The 15,454-nt window shown below is 44.4% G+C and overlaps 1 protein-coding gene and 1 long non-coding RNA gene across 4 annotated transcripts in view; one reads left to right on the top strand and one right to left on the bottom strand.

Moving 5' to 3' along the window:
• Positions 1-15,454, bottom strand: part of LOC138950551 (uncharacterized) — a 149,867-nt gene that overhangs the window by 70,831 nt on the left and 63,582 nt on the right. The window contains exon 1 of one of the 3 annotated variants that reach the window (XM_070322267.1): positions 6,429-7,382. The exons of 1 other annotated variant lie outside the window; for it this stretch is intronic. The gene's annotated coding sequence lies outside the window, so the exon portion shown is untranslated. Of the gene's footprint in view, positions 1-6,428; positions 7,383-15,454 lie in introns of those variants that run through there. One more of the 3 variants, XM_070322269.1, reaches the window with a different exon arrangement.
• LOC138950560 (uncharacterized) overlaps positions 1-15,454 on the top strand; it is a 173,662-nt gene that overhangs the window by 110,353 nt on the left and 47,855 nt on the right. The gene's annotated exons all lie outside the window — the stretch shown is intronic.

Raw genomic sequence — 15,454 nt, 5'->3', positions numbered from 1 at the left:
CTTTTTGCAATGGGCCGACGGCCTACGCAGTAAACAATTCGTTCGTTTGTTCTGTCTCTCTGTCTCTTTCTGTCTGTCTGTCTGTCTGTCTGCCTCACTCTCTCTTTCTCTTTCTCTTTTTCTCTCTCTCTCTCTCTCTCTCTCTCTCTCTCTCTCTCTCTCTCTCTCTCTCTCTCTCTCTCTCTCTCTCTTATCATGTTGCGATTTTCCATCATCATTATCATCATCATCATCATCATCATCATCATCATCATCATCATCATCATTATCATCACCATCTTCATCATCTTCATCATCATCATTTACACCATATGATCATTGTAAGCATTAGCGTAAACGTTGGTATTGTGTGAATTTTACCGTCGATCACTTTACATGTGTAACCTCAATTAACATGTTATGTTGCATGTTTCGCTTTTGATTTGTATGTTGCTTACTTTGTCATTTTGTTGTTTGTGTTTATTTGCTTGTTTGCTTACTTGTCGATTGTTTGCTGGGTCGTTCGTTTAATTTGTTTATTTGTCATGTTGCTTTACTTGTTTATCATTTATTAGACATTTGTATTAGAAGTAAGGACCGGTTGTAAGAAAAGGCGTCGCCTTAAACCTCTATCCTTGAAAAATAAAGTTCCATCATCATCATCATCATCATCATCATCATCATCATCATCATCATCATCTCTCTCTCTCTCTCTCTCTCTCTCTCTCTCTCTCTCTCTCTCTCTCTCTCTCTCTCTCTCTCTCTCTCAAATGATCAACAATCTTTATTCTAAGTTCAGTCAAAAGCTTTTCAACGGGTTTTTCCCATCACGATTCTAAACAACTTTATTTTGGACTTGCGATTTGAAGTAAAATAAATGGTTTAAGAGAGATAAGCGCAGAGAGAACTAGTTCAATCGCAGACACTGTCTGCTTTCATTCAAAAGTGAATACATTGCCAGGAGTGATTTGAAAGCGACACATAGAAGGCTGTCGTCACCCGTCCTGGGATTGTGATCGCGGTTTCTCTAGACAAGCGGGCCCATGTTCTCCCACTGTTATGTTCTTTAGAAAATATGGTTTTATGTAATTATGTCAACCAATAGACGAATTGATTTCTATTTGTTTGTGATTGATGTTATGTTATCCAATAATGTATATACTAAATGAAGCAAAGGCGAGCAAAAACTTGTCACTCAGAGAATACACATGATATTTAACTCGTCAGTAATGTAAACTGGACACTACTGCCGTCAAGAGATAGTGAAGGCCAGGGATGCCAGGGAACACACAGTCACAAACATCCTCAGTCTTGGCCACCACATTATTGGTGAGTAACGTCAAGCCTCAGTCTTGGCCACCACATTATTGGTGAGTAACGTCAAGCCTCAGTCTTGGCCACCACATTATTGGTGAGTAACGTCAAGCCTCAGTCTTGGCCACCACATTATTGGTGAGTAACGTCAAGCCTCAGTCTTGGCCACCACATTATTGGTGAGTAACGTCAAGCCTCAGGTCAATCAGCTTGGCGAAGTCTACTTCAGGAAGTCGGGTCATGCAAGTGTTGGCACTTAATGTTTGGTAAAGGACTTTGCGGTGTCGACTTTGGCCTCAAGTCAAGACAGCCTGTTAGAATGTGCTGAACTGTATTCATGCAACGGTCGTCCGTGACGACTCCATGAGAATAACAAACTGAAGCTGACATCATGATGGCACAGGGCATAGACCAGTGACATTCCCAGCACAGACTGGCCACGCCCCTCCAGTCAGTCGATATGGTCTTGACGACGGCTCTTAGAGACTCTCTCTCTCTCTCTCTCTCCCTCTCTCTCTCTCTCTCTCTCTCTCTCTCTCTCTCTCTCTCTCTCTCTCTCTCTCTCTCTCTCTCTCTCTCTCTCTCTCTCTCTCTCTCTCTCTCTCTGCCCCGTCCCTAGAGAGAGAGAGAGAGAGAGAGAGAGAGAGAGAGAGAGAGAGAGAGAGAGAGAGAGAGAGAGAGAGAGAGAGAGAGAGAGAGAAGTCTGAAGTCTGAAGTCTGAATATTTTAATGAGTAGGCCTTGGGCCCTTTTCATGGAGATGAGCACATCTCAAGCACCAGCATACAAATGCACATATTGAACAAAAACAAGAACATCCTACTTGTATCGCCCTGTTTCGTTTACGGATTATGGATTACAAATGGAAAGCGCCTTCATGACAAATGTAGAAAAACGTAGCAATAGCGGCTTACTAGTGTTTGAAAACAGCATGGTTAATTTAAACAATGATGGGATTCTAGTGTATTTTCGTGGAATATAATATTCTCTTAACTCAGCATATTTAGGGCATACTAAAATAAAGTGGACTTCATCTTCAACACTGCCACAACAAAATGGACAAGATAAATCAGCGGAGGTTGCATTTAAATTAAAGCGAAATCGATGCACTTTCAGAGGAGATACTCCCAATCTAAGTCTAATCAGAAGATTTCTAGCTTTAATATGTTTCAAATCACTTAAATAGTTGGATAATCTTAGGGTTGATTTGAAGGTTCTGTACAGAGAGAAACGTTCACTTCCTTGTACATTTTCAAGCCAGGTTTGCTTGTAGGATGAAATAAGTGTTTCTTTAAATGCTGTTAGGAACGCCCTCTCATCGCCAACACCTTGGTTTTCCCATACTTCATCAAAACCGTACATGTACAGAGTGTAACAGATCGAGGAGGCCCATGTTTTCTTATTTTGTTCATGGAGATATTTCAGCATTTTATACGCCTTGCTCGGAAGGCGATGATGTGGCATCCTCAATATACGTAGCCAAAAACGAATGCATTTAACAAAGCTGTTTATAAACAAGGGGTACCTTCCCGTTTCTCCATAAACCATAGCATTTGGTGTTCTCATACTCGTATTCAAAAAACGTTTAAGTGCGAATAAATGAACTCTCTCTATAGGTGTATGGTCTGCTTCAACCCCCCAAACTTCGGCACCATATGCCAGCATCGGTTGAATCTGTGCGTCGAAAAGCTTGAAAAAAATAGCTGGAGATCTGTCACCCAGTTGCCATAAACATTTTAGAATACCAATGACTCCCTTTTTCCCTTTTGCAGCAAAATCATTAAGAGTGTGAGAGAAGGACAGGCGTGTAGACAACCATACTCCTAAATACTTATACATGTTCAAAACGCTCATAGGATGTCCACCATACACCCATCTTTCTCGCAAGGCCAAGTGACCACCGTTCCGAAAAACAACAATATTAGATTTGTCTAAATTAACTTCAAGTCCAAGACGTCTAGACGAATCCCACGGAATGTTTAACTGATTCTGGAGCCCACATACAGAATCTGAAATAAGAATAATATCATCTGCAAACATCAGAATGAGTATTTCAAAAAAGTCTGGAATAAGTTGAATACCATGTTTTCCCTTCTGGACAATATCATTAGCTAGCTCATTAATTAGTAGAGAAAACAAAACTGGACTACAAATTTCTCCCTGTTTTAGACCCCTTGGGCACATAAAAGAGTCCGAAAAATCACTTCCTGATCGCACTTTTGCTTTTACCACGTCATACATACAGCTGAGCGCCTGGTACATCTTTCCTTTAACTCCATTTTTCTTCAAAGTTTTCCACAACGTAGTTCTTACAACTGAATCAAAAGCTTTACGAAAGTCAATAAAAGCGACATACAACTTCTTGTGTGTCAATAACTGCTTCTGTACCAAAGCTTGTAGTGTAAAAATATGATCAACGGTACTATAGCCTCTGCGAAAACCAGCTTGACTCTCATTTAGTATTTCATGTTTTTCGATCCAATTCGTCAATCTGTTGTTCAAAATGTAGCTATACAATTTGCTGCATATACATAGTAATGAAATACCTCTGTAATTATCAGGATTATTCTTATCACCTTTCTTGTGAAGGGGATGAATTATGGCTTCCGTCCATACATCAGGGTAAAGTCCTGAGGTAAACAATTTATTGAAATATTTTGTAAGAAACGGCACAACAGCTGTGGCGGAATTCTTGAAGAACTCCCCAATTAAATAATCGGGTCCTGCAGCTTTACCATTCTTTAATACTCTAATAGCTTCTTTTACTTCGTTTTCAGTGATGACACGTTCAAGCGCATCCATGTCATACATCTCCTCATTATCATCACCATCAGATACCCGATTAACACCATCCTCAACAAAATCAGTATGGTCATTATTTTCTTTTGTAAAAGAGTTAAACACATTATGAAAATGTTGGTACCACTGTTCTGTATTAACACCTACCACCTTAGATGCCAAAGATTTGATTGTTTTCCAAAACAATTTAGGATCACTACTCCCTTTATCTAAAGACTCCATAATAGACTGACGATGAGATTTTTTCTTTTGTCTAATAAGTTCATTATAGCTACTTCTTTTTTCAGTATAACAATCCTTGTCTACACGGCTGCTATGAAAGATGAGAGAGAGAGAGAAAGAGGGAGAGAGAGAGAGATAAAGAGAGAGAGAGAAAGTGAGAGAGAGAGAGAGAGACAGAGACAGAGAGAGAGAGACAGAGAGAGAGAGAGAGAGAGAGAGAGAGAGAGAGAGAGAGAGGTGTTTGTGTTGGCCACCTCCCGCGCAACACACGAGTGGTCCCTTCCCCTAGCGCACACTGTGTACAGTCACTAAGTAGGGGGCAAAAGAAACGTACCACATTCGCGCCGACTGTTGCAAGTTATTTTTTCGTCATCTTTAATGTGGTAAAGTATGAACCCGAAAAGGTACATCAAAACAAAAAGCAGATTCGTGGTGAATATTTTACTGGCCGTGCGATTAGTGCATAGCTCTAATCGTTTGTTTTTTGTGTGTACCTTAATGCTTTCCATTAACAAATGTCGGTGTAAAGTGATTCGAGGTTGCAGGCAAACGTGCCATTTGATACACTACACAACTCGTAAAAATTCATATTTTTTCAACCAGGTATAGCGACAGTGGTGTAGTAAATTGATCCATCTACATGATAAGTATAACAAGATTAATACGCCGCCGCGTTATATGATCACAAAAGTGAATATAAACTTAGTGTAACCAAGTGCCGAAACACAACAATTACCTTTTGGAGGCGAAGTCCAATCAAACAGGATTGAGAATGTTAGGGCTAATTTCTTAGCCCGATAAAAACTGTTTTGGTTACGCAAAGGCAACCAAGAACATACAGGGAGATAGCAGGGAGATAGCAGCGGAAAGACCCCATCACACACAGAACTCTACAATGGTCCACAGGTGTCTAGCAGGCGAGCTATAAATAGCTCGCAGAGCCTGCTGTCAATGGTGACGGTACTCTCCCTGTCACACTCGTCACCGTTTGAACTGTGAACTTTGTCCCCAAAGTTTCGAACCGGGCCATGGAGCGACGGTCCTTCCAGGGTTCGTGGAACGGTAACAGCACGAAAATGATTCAGTGGTTATTACGCCATTCTTCAACATATCATGTCGAGTCCCATCTTTGTCGGGCGACGCCAAATGTAACTAACATCATAGCAAAACCATTTTTGCGACACATGTTGCACCCCTTTTAAAGCATTCTTCAGTCCTGTGTCCTTTCGCTCAAATTTGCTATGCTATTTAAGGCCGTCCACATTACTCTCATTGACTCTATTACACCTGTCGTGTTCATTTAGAGTGCTTACACATTACTCTCATTGACTCTATTACACCTATCGTGTTCATTTAGAGCGCTTACACATTACTCTCATTGACTCTATTACACCTGTCGTATTCATTTAGAGCGCTTACACATTACTCTCATTGACTCTATTACACCTGTCGTATTCATTTAGAGCGCTTACACATTACTCTCATTGACTCTATTACACCTGTCGTATTCATTTAGAACGCTTACACATTACTCTTATTGACTCTATTACACCTGTCGTGTTCATTTAGAGCGCTTACACATTACTCTCATTGACTCTATTACACCTGTCGTGTTCATTTAGCGCGCTTACTTCCCTTCATAAATCAGATGTTAACACATTTTGTTTAGGCTGGATTGTTTGCTGCTGCTACTGCTACGATTAAATTAACGATCTCCCCCCCCCCTCCAACCGTCGCTCTCTCTCCCTCTTTCTCTCTCTCGCGCTCTCTCTCTGTGTCTCTCTCTGTCTCTCTATCTCTGTCTCTCTTTCTCTCTCTCTCTCTCTCTCTCTCTCTCTCTCTCTCTCTCTCTCTCTCTCTCTCTCTCTCTCTACCTATCTCGATCACTACCTATACCTATACCTAAGATCTTCAATTATATTGATCAATATGTAATTTAAAAAAAACACCCACGTTAAAATAGATGACCTTCCTTGTTGTTGTTGTTTTCAGTCTGGATTTTTGTAACGCCAGCAGTCGAGTTGATTTGATAAATAAATCATATTAAAGCAGACGTTAAACTATGCAGCCAGTGTTACTGTGTATCAACCAATACATACACACATACAATCTTACCTGTGAGTAAACAATCAGATGTTCAGGTTGGTTGGTTTGTTGGCTGGTTGGTTTGTTGGCTGGTTGGTTTGTTGGCTGGTTGGTTTGTTGGTTTGTTGGCTGGTTGGTTTGTTGGCTGGTTGGTTTGTTGGTTTGTTGGCTGGTTGGCTGGTTGGTTTGTTGCTTTGTTGGCTGCTTGTTGATATTTCTTGTCAAAAGTACCAGGTGGTTCTACGAGATCGATTCAGCGTTCAAGGTTGCCTTGGTTACAATAGCTTTCTTTCAGTCAGATATCACAGTTATGCAGGGACATGTAGACTATCGTATTTCTCTCTGGCTTCTGAATGTGCTGGGTATTACTCTCTGGCTTCTGAATGTGCTGGGTATTACTTTCTGCTCTCTGAATGTGCTGGGTATTACTCTCTGGCTTCTGAATGTGCTGGGTATTACTCTCTGGCTTCTGAATGTGCTGGGTATTACTTTCTGGCTTCTGAATGTGCTGGGTATTACTCTCTGGCTTCTGAATGTGCTGGGTATTACTCTCTGGCTTCTGAATGTGCTGGGTATTACTTTCTGGCTTCTGAATGTGCTGGGTATTACTCTCTGGCTTCTGAATGTGCTGGGTATTACTTTCTGGCTTCTGAATGTGCTGGGTATTACTCTCTGGCTTCTGAATGTGCTGGGTATTACTCTCTGGCTTCTGAATGTGCTGGGTATTACTCTCTGGCTTCTGAATGTGCTGGGTATTACTCTCTGGCTTCTGAATGTGCTGGGTATTACTTTCTGGCTTCTGAATGTGCTGGGTATTACTTTCTGGCTTCTGAATGTGCTGAGTATAGGGACTGGTTTGGCAATTCCACCAAGTTTTGTCATGCAGAAGAACACCAAGTCAAATCATGCAGAAGAACACCAAGTCAAATCATGCAGAAGAACACCAAGTCAAATCAGGCAGAAGAACACCAAGTCATATCATGCAGAAGAACACCAAGTCAAATCAGGCAGAGAAACACCAAGTCAAATCATGCAGAATAACACCAAGTTATATCATGCAGAAGAACAGCAAGTCAAATCATGTAGAATAACACCAAGTCAAATCATGTAGAATAACACCAAGTCAAATCATGTAGAATAACACCAAGTCAAATCATGTAGAATAACACCAAGTCAAATCATGTAGAATAACACCAAGTCAAATCATGCAGAAGAACACCAAGTCAAATCATGCAGAAGAACACCAAGTCAAATCAGGCAGAAGAACACCAAGTCAAATCATGCAGAAGAACACCAAGTCAAATCAGGCAGAAGAACACCAAGTGGCAAGTCAAATCATGCAGAAGCTCACAGAGTCAAACTGAAAACAATCTGAGTGTAGAAGTAAGTTACCTGAAGCCTCAAGTAAATTTGGCGAATTATGCTTCACGAAGTGTCCGAACGGAATGTTTGGCAAAAGGACTTTGTCGACTTTGAAGACCGTCAGTAAGGAATGTTGTGAACTGTATTCGTGCACAAGTCAACAGTGACGCCGCCCTGAGAAACACTGTCAGTAAGGAATGTTGTGAACTGTATGTGTGCACAAGTCAACAGTGACGCCGCCCTGAGAAACCCTGTCAGTAAGGAATGTTGTGAACTGTATGTGTGCACAAGTCAACAGTGACGCCGCCCTGAGAAACACTGTCAGTAAGGAATGTTGTGAACTGTATGTGTGCACAAGTCAACAGTGACGCCGCCCTGAGAAACACTGTCAGTAAGGAATGTTGTGAACTGTATGTGTGCACAAGTCAACAGTGACGCCGCCCTGAGAAACACTGTCAGTAAGGGATGTTGTGAACTGTATGTGTGCACAAGTCAACAGTGACGCCGCCCTGAGAAACACTGTCAGTAAGGAATGTTGTGAACTGTATGTGTGCACAAGTCAACAGTGACGCCGCCCTGAGAAACACTGTCAGTAAGGGATGTTGTGAACTGTATGTGTGCACAAGTCAACAGTGACGCCGCCCTGAGAAACACTGTCAGTAAGGAATGTTGTGAACTGTATGTGTGCACAAGTCAACAGTGACGCCGCCCTGAGAAACACTGTCAGTAAGGAATGTTGTGAACTGTATGTGTGCACAAGTCAACAGTGACGCCGCCCTGAGAAACACTGTCAGTAAGGAATGTTCTGAACTGTATGTGTGCACAAGTCAACAGTGACGCCGCCCTGAGAAACACTGTTAGTAAGGAATGTTGTGAACTGTATGTGTGCACAAGTCAACAGTGACGCCGCCCTGAGAAACACTGTCAGTAAGGAATGTTCTGAACTGTATGTGTGCACAAGTCAACAGTGACGCCGCCCTGAGAAACACTGTCAGTAAGGAATGTTCTGAACTGTATGTGTGCACAAGTCAACAGTGACGCCGCCCTGAGAAACACCGTCAGTAAGGAATGTTGTGAACTGTATGTGTGCACAAGTCAACAGTGACGCCGCCCTAAGAAACACTGTCAGTAAGGGATGTTGTGAACTGTATGTGTGCACAAGTCAACAGTGACGCCGCCCTGAGAAACACTGTCAGTAAGGAATGTTGTGAACTGTATGTGTGCACAAGTCAACAGTGACGCCGCCCTGAGAAACACTGTCAGTAAGGAATGTTGTGAACTGTATGTGTGCACAAGTCAACAGTGACGCCGCCCTGAGAAACACTGTCAGTAAGGAATGTTGTGAACTGTATGTGTGCACAAGTCAACAGTGACGCCGCCCTGAGAAACACTGTCAGTAAGGAATGTTGTGAACTGTATGTGTGCACAAGTCAACAGTGACGCCGCCCTGAGAAACACTGTCAGTAAGGAATGTTCTGAACTGTATGTGTGCACAAGTCAACAGTGACGCCGCCCTGAGAAACACTGTCAGTAAGGAATGTTCTGAACTGTATGTGTGCACAAGTCAACAGTGACGCCGCCCTGAGAAACACCGTCAGTAAGGAATGTTGTGAACTGTATGTGTGCACAAGTCAACAGTGACGCCGCCCTGAGAAACCCTGTCAGTAAGGAATGTTGTGAACTGTATGTGTGCACAAGTCAACAGTGACGCCGCCCTGAGAAACACTGTCAGTAAGGAATGTTGTGAACTGTATGTGTGCACAAGTCAACAGTGACGCCGCCCTGAGAAACACTGTCAGTAAGGAATGTTGTGAACTGTATGTGTGCACAAGTCAACAGTGACGCCGCCCTGAGAAACACTGTCAGTAAGGAATGTTGTGAACTGTATGTGTGCACAAGTCAACAGTGACGCCGCCCTGAGAAACACCTGTCAGTAAGGAATGTTGTGAACTGTATGTGTGCACAAGTCAACAGTGACGCCGCCCTGAGAAACACTGTCAGTAAGGAATGTTGTGAACTGTATGTGTGCACAAGTCAACAGTGACGCCGCCCTGAGAAACACCTGTCAGTAAGGAATGTTGTGAACTGTATGTGTGCACAAGTCAACAGTGACGCCGCCCTGAGAAACACTGTCAGTAAGGAATGTTGTGAACTGTATGTGTGCACAAGTCAACAGTGACGCCGCCCTGAGAAACACTGTCAGTAAGGAATGTTCTGAACTGTATGTGTGCACAAGTCAACAGTGACGCCGCCCTGAGAAACACTGTCAGTAAGGAATGTTGTGAACTGTATGTGTGCACAAGTCAACAGTGACGCCGCCCTGAGAAACACTGTCAGTAAGGAATGTTGTGAACTGTATGTGTGCACAAGTCAACAGTGACGCCGCCCTGAGAAACACTGTCAGTAAGGGATGTTGTGAACTGTATGTGTGCACAAGTCAACAGTGACGCCGCCCTGAGAAACACTGTCAGTAAGGAATGTTCTGAACTGTATGTGTGCACAAGTCAACAGTGACGCCGCCCTGAGAAACACTGTCAGTAAGGAATGTTGTGAACTGTATGTGTGCACAAGTCAACAGTGACGCCGCCCTGAGAAACACTGTCAGTAAGGAATGTTCTGAACTGTATGTGTGCACAAGTCAACAGTGACGCCGCCCTGAGAAACACTGTCAGTAAGGAATGTTCTGAACTGTATGTGTGCACAAGTCAACAGTGACGCCGCCCTGAGAAACACCTGTCAGTAAGGAATGTTGTGAACTGTATGTGTGCACAAGTCAACAGTGACGCCGCCCTGAGAAACCCTGTCAGTAAGGAATGTTGTGAACTGTATGTGTGCACAAGTCAACAGTGACGCCGCCCTGAGAAACACTGTCAGTAAGGAATGTTGTGAACTGTATGTGTGCACAAGTCAACAGTGACGCCGCCCTGAGAAACCCTGTCAGTAAGGAATGTTCTGAACTGTATGTGTGCACAAGTCAACAGTGACGCCGCCCTGAGAAACACTGTCAGTAAGGAATGTTGTGAACTGTATGTGTGCACAAGTCAACAGTGACGCCGCCCTGAGAAACACCGTCAGTAAGGAATGTTGTGAACTGTATGTGTGCACAAGTCAACAGTGACGCCGCCCTGAGAAACACTGTCAGTAAGGAATGTTGTGAACTGTATGTGTGCACAAGTCAACAGTGACGCCGCCCTGAGAAACACCGTCAGTAAGGAATGTTGTGAACTGTATGTGTGCACAAGTCAACAGTGACGCCGCCCTGAGAAACACTGTCAGTAAGGAATGTTGTGAACTGTATGTGTGCACAAGTCAACAGTGACGCCGCCCTGAGAAACACTGTCAGTAAGGAATGTTCTGAACTGTATGTGTGCACAAGTCAACAGTGACGCCGCCCTGAGAAACACTGTCAGTAAGGAATGTTGTGAACTGTATGTGTGCACAAGTCAACAGTGACGCCGCTCTGAGAAACACTGTCAGTAAGGAATGTTGTGAACTGTATGTGTGCACAAGTCAACAGTGACGCCGCCCTGAGAAACACTGTCAGTAAGGAATGTTGTGAACTGTATGTGTGCACAAGTCAACAGTGACGCCGCCCTGAGAAACACTGTCAGTAAGGAATGTTGTGAACTGTATGTGTGCACAAGTCAACAGTGACGCCGCCCTGAGAAACACTGTCAGTAAGGAATGTTGTGAACTGTATGTGTGCACAAGTCAACAGTGACGCCGCCCTGAGAAACACTGTCAGTAAGGAATGTTGTGAACTGTATGTGTGCACAAGTCAACAGTGACGCCGCCCTGAGAAACACTGTCAGTAAGGAATGTTGTGAACTGTATGTGTGCACAAGTCAACAGTGACGCCGCCCTGAGAAACACTGTCAGTAAGGAATGTTGTGAACTGTATGTGTGCACAAGTCAACAGTGACGCCGCCCTGACAAACACTGTCAGTAAGGAATGTTGTGAACTGTATGTGTGCACAAGTCAACAGTGACGCCGCCCTGAGAAACACTGTCAGTAAGGAATGTTGTGAACTGTATGTGTGCACAAGTCAACAGTGACGCCGCCCTGAGAAACACTGTCAGTAAGGAATGTTGTGAACTGTATGTGTGCACAAGTCAACAGTGACGCCGCCCTGAGAAACACTGTCAGTAAGGAATGTTCTGAACTGTATGTGTGCACAAGTCAACAGTGACGCCGCCCTGAGAAACACTGTTAGTAAGGAATGTTGTGAACTGTATGTGTGCACAAGTCAACAGTGACGCCGCCCTGAGAAACACTGTCAGTAAGGAATGTTGTGAACTGTATGTGTGCCCAAGTCAACAGTGACGCCGCCCTGAGAAACACTGTCAGTAAGGAATGTTGTGAACTGTATGTGTGCACAAGTCAACAGTGACGCCGCCCTGAGAAACACTGTCAGTAAGGGATGTTGTGAACTGTATGTGTGCACAAGTCAACAGTGACGCCGCCCTGAGAAACACTGTCAGTAAGGAATGTTCTGAACTGTATGTGTGCACAAGTCAACAGTGACGCCGCCCTGAGAAACACTGTCAGTAAGGAATGTTGTGAACTGTATGTGTGCACAAGTCAACAGTGACGCCGCCCTGAGAAACACTGTCAGTAAGGAATGTTGTGAACTGTATGTGTGCACAAGTCAACAGTGACGCCGCCCTGAGAAACACTGTCAGTAAGGAATGTTCTGAACTGTATGTGTGCACAAGTCAACAGTGACGCCGCCCTGAGAAACACCGTCAGTAAGGAATGTTGTGAACTGTATGTGTGCACAAGTCAACAGTGACGCCGCCCTGAGAAACACTGTCAGCAAGGAATGTTCTGAACTGTATGTGTGCACAAGTCAACAGTGACGCCGCCCTGAGAAACCCAGACTTTTAACTGACATTCAAACAACACGGCGCAGTGATACTGAATAGACACAGTGATCGACACACACCCAGCACACTCTGGCCACGCCCCTCCAGTCGCAGTCACGTGGTCTTGACGCGCTCATAGAGACTCGCTATGAACTTTGGGACGGGACAGGTTCGAGTCATAACGCGCTGTCAGTGAGATTTTGGTCGGTAGGCCTTTTGTAGTACGTGAGAGAAAGCAAAACACTGACGATCTGAGTCAGTGTGTACAGCAGCAAACATGGCAACTCCTTATTTAAAACACACCGACATACCGCGCAGAGGTAACACAGCTATGTTTGGTTCATACACAGTAATGGTGAGAGAACATGAACACCTACTATAGCCTTGAAACCATTCCAGTGACCTGAGAAATGTGTTTGTTTGTTCTTTTGTGCTACCGAATAAAAACTTGTCACCACCCCAAAGTGACTGTAAAGAATGAGTACTACGAGCAACAGACACCAAGCACACCGTGTGAACACCGCAATATAAGCATAGTTTAACAAACACAATCTTCCACAAGTCCCCACAGTTGGTGTTCCAAAACCAGGGCCGGATCTGGGGTGGGGGGGGGTGGGAGGTTTCCTGGGGTTCCGGAACCCCCCCCCCCCCCCCACTGGCCATCCAATGTACCTCTCAGAGAAAAAAAAGTGGACTTTGGACCCCTGCCTTCAGTTGGAACCCCCCCCCCCCCCCCCCTCAAACGAACTTGGTCCGGCCCTGAAAACAGTTTGTATTGTCTTATAGTTCCAAAATATTCATGTTAGAATATTTTCACAGCTTTTTTCTAAACATGTACAGAGAAAGTTTGTCGATTTGTGTACATATCACTGTGAATGACAGTTACTCTCTGAGTCAGCTGACGTGAACAGCTAGAGACATAGTTCAGTCAGATGAGTGACATTCACACGTCTCAATCTTAATTTGTATATTCAGTGTGAATGACAGTTACTCTCTGAGTCAGCTGACGTGAACAGCTAGAGACATAGTTCAGTCAGATGAGTGACATTCACACGTCTCAATCTTAATTTGTATATTCAGTGTGAATGACACTCACTCTCTGAGTCAGCTGACGCGAACAGCTAGAGACATAGTTCAGTCAGATGAGTGACATTCACACGTCTCAATCTTAATGTGTATATTCAGTGTGAATGACACTCACTCTCTGAGTCAGCTGACGTGAACAGCTAGAGACATAGTTCAGTCAGATGAGTGACATTCACACGTCTCAATCTTAATGTGTATATTCAGTGTGAATGACACTCACTCTCTGAGTCAGCTGACGTGAACAGCTAGAGACATAGTTCAGTCAGATGAGTGACATTCACACGTCTCAATCTTAATTTGTATATTCAGTGTGAATGACACTCACTCTCTGAGTCAGCTGACGCGAACAGCTAGAGACAAACTGAGTCCAGTCAGATGAGTGGCGGCCGGCATTCACACGTCTCAATCTTAATTTGTATATTCAGTGTCTGAGTCAGCTGACGCGAACAGCTAGAGATGAGTCAGATGAGTGGCATGCCGCCTCGGCGTCTTGGTGAGAGAAGAATAAGATAACTCTAGATCATCTTTTCCTTAATTGGCAATCTTGTCCTAACTGGGTGTTCATTTCTTCAGTCACCCCTGCCCACTGCTCCCAACGCAGCCATGAAAGATTCCGTCATGCTAGCTGCAAAAATAAATGAAAAGCTTCGGCCATCGATAATTGAAAAATGTTATTGAATGTTTCTCTATAAACAATAGCAGGCCCCGTCAATACCGTCGATGAAAATAAAGTGAGAATATGAACGCGAAATAAAAACTGTTAGTGTGGACCACCCGGTGTATAGTTGTTAGTGTGGACCACCCGGTGTATAGTTGTTAGTAAGACCGTCATCAACGTTTCCCAGCCATTCATATTGACGTGTGCTAGTTGACATTCAATGGAGATTCTGTCGTGTTCAAAAGACTGTTCAAGAAGGCACACAGAGGCTTTGATAACTGCACAGCAATGGTTTCTTTGCCACAGAGGCTTTGATAACTGCACAGCAATGGTTTCTTTGCCACGTTGGATACAAAGACGTCAGGGCCCAGACACTCCTTTAGAGCGCCCTGCACACACTGACAGTACCTTAGTGTTAGGCTAGAGAAAGGCAGGAACACGCCAAGACCCGATCCTCCGTTAAGGGACAGCTCGTGTTGTGTCCAAAACATAGGGCAGTCCCCAGACACGCCAAGACCCGACCCTCCGTTAAGGGACAGCTCGTGTTGTGTCCAAAACATAGGGCAGTCCCCAGACACGCCAAGACCCGACCCTCCGTTAAGGGACAGCTCGTGTTGTGTCCAAAACATAGGGCAGTCCCCAGAAACGCCAAGACCCGACCCTCCGTTAAGGGACAGCTCGTGTTGTGTCCAAAACATAGGGCAGTCCCCAGACACGCCAAGACCCGACCCTTCGTTAAGGGACAGCTCGTGTTGTGTCCACAACATAGGGCAGTTCCCAGACACGCCAAGACCCGACCCTCCGTTAAGGGACAGCTCGTGTTGTGTCCAAAACATAGGGCAGTCCCCAGACACGCCAAGACCCGACCCTCCGTTAAGGGACAGCTCGTGTTGTGTCCAAAACATAGGGCAGTCCCCCGACACCCCAAGACCCGACCCTCTGTTAAGGGACAGCTCATGTTGTGTCCAAAGCAAAGGGCAGTCCCCAGACACGCCAAGACCCGACCCTCCGTTAAGGGACAGCTCGTGTTGTGTCCAAAACATAGGGCAGTCCCCAGACACGCCAAGTGTAGCTTTGGCTACCA

Source organism: Littorina saxatilis, linkage group LG16, assembly GCF_037325665.1.
Source record: "Littorina saxatilis isolate snail1 linkage group LG16, US_GU_Lsax_2.0, whole genome shotgun sequence".
Lineage (NCBI taxonomy): Eukaryota > Metazoa > Mollusca > Gastropoda > Littorinimorpha > Littorinidae > Littorina > Littorina saxatilis.
The sequence above is the reverse complement of the archived record's forward strand: the minus strand, read 5'-3'. Positions and strand labels throughout refer to the sequence as shown.